Raw genomic sequence first — 6474 nt, forward strand, 5'->3', positions numbered from 1 at the left:
GCGAGACAAATTTCCCCTCATGGCACAATAAATAATGTTATTGTTCTTTATATATGTGATATATTTTCAAAATACAGATAGGTATTGATGCAAAGTATAACAATATTAAGACAAACACAATTGGCTTTTATCATGTTCAATTGGTTGTCACACACACACACACACACACACACACACACACACACACACACACACACACACACACACACACACACTACATTTGCACTATTTTGTCACAATCACAATTTTTACTTGCATCTTTTTGTTTGTATACATATTTAATGAGCATTGTTGCAGAGAGCCTGAGATCTAAGATTTCCATTGCCAATTAACTGGAACTACATGAATGTCTTACAACATTTAGAAGCTGAGGTCTGTAAAAGATCACCCAACTCAAGGTTTAGGTGATTCAGAGTTCTGAGGCTCTTCATCTGTGGATATGGTGTAATTAGAAATAGAGCTCTCCTGAGTTGCAGGTAAGTGAGTTCAGACCATATCCATTACCAAATATAATCTATTCTCCTCTGTGGAGATGCTATCTCGCCCGAGTCCAACAAGAACAATACAGAGGATGTGCTAGCACTGTTGTTTTTGGATTGGTTATATGGTGCTCATCAGATAAGCTGGGATGCTCCCTGCAGGTTCACATATACAACATAAGGAATGTGTGTGTGTGTGTGTGTGTGTGTGTGTGTGTGTAATGAACCTTGCCACTACATGAATATAGTTCTGCAAGTAGGTTGGCAAGAAAGCATAGTAAGTATGGTAAGTAAGAGCAAAGAACGTTCATGATTAGCTCAATAAAACTCAATACTGAATGAGTTCAGTTATTTTTTATTCAAACAATATTTGTATGTCTTTCAATTTAACCAGAACAGTTAGATGTTAAATAAAACAAAATATAATACCAAACAACGTACCTTTATTCTTATTCGTCGTATACAAGTGACAGTACAATGTAATGAAATTGAATTGCTCCATTTAACCCATCCTAAGTATTAGTATGCAGCGATAAGCTATACATACAGCATCCGGAAGCAACTTGGGGCTCAGTGTCTTGCTCATGGACACTTTGACAATTGGCTGGAGGAGCCTGGAATTGAATCGCCAATCTTGTGGTTGAGGAACAACCACTCTATCTCCGAGTCACAGCCACCCTTAATCCCAAGACAGTGTTTGCATTGCGAGGGATAAAAGAAGTAATAGAGTGAATAGAGAATAGAGATGGCGTATTCTCACCCACAAAGTATTCAAGAAAAACCCTTAATGTTGCCTTTAAATTATAGTACAGCTGTTGTGTTTTCCATCTGGCATTGCATGGTACAACCCATCAAAAAAAAATATAGATGGAGATAAAGATGGATGTTTGAGATAAACCGTGTTTGCTTACAGTATGAAATCTTTCGTTTTTCAAATTTTAAGCAATAAAGAGGAAAGGTCAAATGACTGCGCTGTACAATTCAGCTGTATGCAGCATTTTGTGAGAAATATGTTGCTGAGCATAACAGTAACTGTTCATTCCATCATCCCTTAAGGCCTGAGCTATTGTTCTGAGTCTAGGTGGCATTATTATTGTACTCACTGCGTAATTGCCATCAACTGTCAGTGATGTCATCCCCAAGTGAGGGAACTTTTTGAAGCATGGATAGGTTTAAGGCTTGCTACTTGCTATGCCACCAGTCACTGAAGCCATACAAACTACATTTAGTCAGACAGTGTGGAGCTCAGCTGGGGGCAAGCAAGTGGCCCCCCACCATGGCTCAGGCCCCGGCCAGGCTAAGAAGAGTTCCCCAACCAAACACAGCAAGGGTCTGCATTTGTGTGTGTTGCAGTTATCAACGAGAAGATAACACATGAACCAGGACGTCCAGTTTGACACTGTTCAGTGGTTGAAAGTTAAAATGGCAGCAATAATTTCCCTCGTCTGTTATGCCATTGGAAAGCTAAGCAATGAAACATGGCTCAATGTTACAAGGTACACTCTGACATATAATCAAACTGGTATGTCTGGCCGCACTGGGTTGCAGCAGAAGTCCAACAAGTATAAAATAAGTACAATTTATTTAATTGTCCATAGTTGCAATATATAGTAGATATATTATCTATGCTATATCTATATCTAACTTACCAGTGTCATTATGGTGTTATTCCTTAGATAAATCACTAATGGAAATTTAAAATCCAGCCATGAATATCTTAAATGCTTTTAAATTGTCAAGTCCCTTCTGGCATTACTTGCATAAAAATATAACTATATAAGTTATTTTCTGCTTTGAACTAGAAATGACTTCATAAATAACAGTAGTAGTAGAAGTAGTAGTCATGTGCTATTAGACAAGCAGAACAAAATTGTGCTGTTATTTTGTTCCACCCACTGAGGCCACCAGCAAATATTTAGATCTCAAACTCATTCAGCATTCTGAAGATGCAATTCAGCTTCTGATCACAGCGTATCTAACAGGGTCAAAGCTGAAACAAGCTGACCCCGATGATAAGAGAAAGTGCTTAGCGTCACTATAAGAATAAGTATATTCGTACAAGACTAATAAAATCATGTCAATGGTCAAATCTGACTCCAGAGTTGTGTTTGCTCATGTGTGAACATGTGCGCAAATGCATACAGATGTGTAGCAGTCCTTAAGGACATCATCCTCCCCAAGCAGAACCTTCAGCACAGATAGTGAAGGTGCATTTTGAGGTCAATCGTGTGACCCCATTCAAAAGGATGAGCCCTGCTTCATGCTTAGAGTGGCCTTCTGCAAATTAGATTTGCTCTAGTTTCTGAATTGAATTTACCAATTTTGAAGTTTGTCATTTGGAAATTCATGTGTTCATATTGAAACAAATGCCTACCATAAATGCTGTTATAGCAGTTGATTAGAAGAGAAGATTTGAGTGGCTATTGATTGGCTTGGTGATCCCTCTAGAAGTAGGTAGGTAGCCATGAGGAAAAAACAATTAAAAACAAACTTTGATTTAGTTTGGTGTGATCAGCAAATAATCTGAGGAAGAAGGTAGTGTTGCAGCTTGACTGTGGAAGGAGGAGGTACATTAGGAAAAATGGACTGTTTGGAATATGCAGCTCCAGCGAAATTGTTTTCACAATTTATTTCTTAGTGACTCAGAGTTTTCTGAGAGGTGGGGTTTCTTTGGGAATAGTTCGTGGCTGAATCTCATCCCCCTTAATGGATAGATCCTCGACTCCTCAGTCCTCGGCTGAACCGGATGTGGTTCTGTCCCTCCTCGGTGAAGGCTGTCTTAAAGCTCTTATTTAGTCCCTGAGGACCAAGGACCGAGCATTGAGGAAGGATCATCGAGGAGCTATAGCCAAGGATACACAAGAGCAGCCTTCCCAGAAGCCGTGCAGCTGAAGGAGTTGCTAACGCCACCCACACAGCTGAGGTATTCATGTGACGCTTCAGAGGAAAGGACGTCTCATCCCTCTAAAAACACATTTGCTCGTTGCCTCTCTCCTCTGATGATTTCCTTGCGTCTCTCCTGGGCTTCCTCGGTGGGAGAGACTAAGACACTAGGAAGGGAGGCAACTGGAGGAGTCAGGGATGCAATTTAAGGGCTTTGGGACATACCCCAAGAAACATACCCCTAGTTTGGCAATACTCAAAAAGCCCAAAAAATTATTCTTAGCCTCACTGATTTTTTTTTAACTGCTCAGATTCCTCCCTTCGTCAGTTTTTTCATGGTATTTGTAAAGCTTAATGTACATAATATATATAATTTCCAGGATGCATACATATTAGGCTTTACAAATATCATGACGAGCAACAAAATGGAGGACATAGTGCTATATTAGCACTCTAACACTGAAAAAGACTCTGCTCAGAATGTGAGCAGTTAAACATTTTGATGATAAGGCTAAGGCTAAGATTAATGTTTTCACTCCATAATCAGTTAAATCAGCATTGGAGAACTAGCTGAGATGAAACTGCATCCAGGCTCTGACATGGGACACAGCTTTTTGTGGATTGCCAAACTAGAAATGACATTAACTACTCCTGTCATACCGGTGCCAAAGAAATCCCACCTCTCAGAACTGGGTCACTACTTGCCAGTGCCATTTGCACTTACCGCAATGCTTGGAAAAATTGGTACTGAATACCATCCTGCCAGCCGTCAGTCTACAGCTGGAACTCCATGAGTTTGCTTACAAAGCCAAAAGGCCCTCCAATGCTTCAACCCTTAGAATCACCAGGAAACTTTGGCGCAATCATCTTCATTGACTTCAGTTCCACATTCAAGGCAACCCAGCATCGGTGAGGTTCGGCACAGCAGCATCTCCAACCATCACCATCAACAAGGCCATGTCATCAGCCCCTTTCCTAAAATATTATTTTCTCTGTGTTTTGGCCTTTATTGGATAGGACAGCTTAAGACAGGAAGGGGGGAGAGAGAGGGGCTGGCTGCAGTAAGAACTGAGCCTGAGTACATGGGGCACATGCTGTACCAGGTGAGCTACCAGGCATTTAAGGGGCATTAGCCCTTAACACCCTCTACACCCTTTCATTAACCTATCTCCAACACCACATACTTGGAGTTCTTGGACCACACTGCCATACTCTACTCTTCTTAATGACAATAACTCTGTGATGATTTATCAAGACTCAATCTCTTATTTCAGTCAGTTGTTTAACAGAAACTATGATGATTGTTGATAGGACCAAGGAAGTGGTTATCAGCACCCAAAACACACACTGCAAGTCCCCCAATCCCATTTCATTATTGGTGAGACCGTCAAGCAGGTTGACAGTTTCACAAATACCTTGGAATCACACTGGACAATTACTTCAGCTTTGACTCAAACACCTCTGACATCCACAAACTCTACCAGCAAAGACTCTCGGCCTTTCACAAACTCAATGTACTCTCTGTTGCCCCCCCCCCCCTCTGTTACTGCTTTACAAAAAAATATAACTCAATCCATAATACTCTACTGCTCCCTGTTTTCTCACCATGCTGTCTGTTTTCAACAAGAACAAGTTGTCCTGTATTACACACACTGCATCAAAAGTCATTGGTCATTTCAAAAACAGAGCCATTACTTGCATGGCAATCACCATAGCACATAACCCTGGACACCCCCTCAACCCATTTTTCACCTTACTCCCATCTTGTTGCAGATGCAGGACACTCAGATGGAACAGGTACGTTTTAGCAGAAGATTTTGTCCCCTCTGCCATTGCTAAATTCCATAGCTTGCTAATAGTTTCCTGTGCACATGTAAGTATGTTGTATATTGTTGTATCTACCTATCTTTCTGTAAACAAAAGGTAAAACTGAAAAGTCTTAATCTAGACAACATAGTTTATTGGGTGTGTTTGACCTGAACTAAAATACAGACAAAACATTAAAACCAATAACGTCCATGGACACATTTTTTAGTTGGCAATTTTTCCGCAATTATGCGCTCATGCTCTGCAGAAATGAGTTATACGGTTGCTTCAGGTCAATTCAGATCAATCAAAACTGAATATAAGCAGAAGGCAGAGGTAGCTTGCTATCTAAGGGGGTCACAAATTAACTCATGATTTTCTAACCCTTGAGATATGTTCCACCCTACCCTCTAATTTATTTAAATGAATTGTTTTTTATATGCTGGTATATGGTTGATTACCAATCAATATACGATCCAACCCTCATGATCATGAGTTTTGCGCACTGACAGAATAAAAAGGTTTCAAGCGATCAAAATGAGTTGCCTTCACAGGAAATCCAGGCTCACGCTTGAGGACAAGGTGAGCTCAAATGTCTGACAGGAGCTGATGGTAGAACGTTTGGACATCTGAACAGGACCTCCCGTGGAGATAACCCAGACACGTCCAACTGGACAGCAAACACATGGAGGGAATAAATATCCCATCTGGCCTGGGATTGTCTTTGGATACTCCAGAAGTAGCTTTGGAAAGAAAAGAAGCATCTGGGATATTTTGCTTTGCCGTAATACCACAGCAACACAGATTTGGATGAGAAAATGGGTGGACAGTTAAGATAAGTAAGTCTGATAGATTTTTTTTAGATAAACTTGACTGGCACTCTTCTTGTTTTTGAGATCACAGAAACCTTCAGAGAAGACTGTTCCATTAGATTTAATTGTATTATCACACCTACATAATAATAAAAATGCTTCTGAGTCTATTGAGCTGGTATGAAAATGTCAAAGTTACTATACGTCACAGCTATGGACGACAGTGTAAGGTAATATCTCTACTTTTTGACGTCTTAACGCTTTCAGATATTAACTTAACACATTTGACACAAATTGATATTGCCAGTTTTTATTTGCAGCCATGACCGGCTGAAGTCAGGAGGGGGGGTGTTAGGGCGCTTTCTATTCTGTTTGCCTGATATCCTGGAGATCTCACCCCTCTCACTGCTCCTCTTCAAGCTCATTATCGCAGTTAAATTATTTCCTCCCACAAGAACGTTAATTAACACACACGTCCAGACCACGTCTGGCAC

The sequence above is a fragment of the Perca flavescens genome, chromosome 1 (assembly GCF_004354835.1).
Source record: "Perca flavescens isolate YP-PL-M2 chromosome 1, PFLA_1.0, whole genome shotgun sequence".
NCBI lineage: Eukaryota > Metazoa > Chordata > Actinopteri > Perciformes > Percidae > Perca > Perca flavescens.